Source organism: Lactuca sativa, chromosome 2 (genome assembly GCF_002870075.4).
Source record: "Lactuca sativa cultivar Salinas chromosome 2, Lsat_Salinas_v11, whole genome shotgun sequence".
NCBI lineage: Eukaryota > Viridiplantae > Streptophyta > Magnoliopsida > Asterales > Asteraceae > Lactuca > Lactuca sativa.
Genome location: NC_056624.2, coordinates 161,187,079 through 161,187,587, shown reverse-complemented (window position 1 = coordinate 161,187,587; position 509 = coordinate 161,187,079). Strand labels below are relative to the sequence as shown.

The 509-nt window shown below is 34.6% G+C and overlaps 1 pseudogene; it reads right to left on the bottom strand.

The window, feature by feature from the left end:
- On the bottom strand, nt 1–177 carry LOC111916068 (U2 spliceosomal RNA; annotated as a pseudogene).
- Between the last annotated feature and the right edge of the window lie 332 nt (nt 178–509).

Sequence of the window (509 nt, the reverse complement as noted above, 5' to 3'; positions counted from 1 at the left end):
GAGGGGTGCGCCATGCCAAGGCGACACTCAAAGACCCCAATAGCAAGATATTGTGACAGATCTTTCCCCATAAAAAATAATATTAATATCGAGTGGGCCGATGATCCACATATAAGATATTAAACTAATAAGAGCATATACTACACTTGATCTTAGCCAAAAGGCCGAGAAAGGTATGATTTTTTCGTAAGGGATAAGCCTTCCTTTTTAAAGCTACTCAACATTCTCTGTTTTATTTCCTTGAGGCGATGTAGGACTTATTAAATTTTCCCATCTATTATTATTTTATGCTCTCACGAAACTAAATACATTAATGGCTTCACTCTCGGAAGTGCAATATCTTACCTACCAAAGGTTGTTATCATCTTCCTTCTTCCATGGTTGTGTTTTTATCTTTACATAACTTGCAAGTAGATCCTTGGTGGGTTGTAATTTGTTATTAAGTTTGAAATTTACAAGACTCCCGTTGCTATTATTTTAAGTTTTTAGAAACTAATTTTGAATAAAAC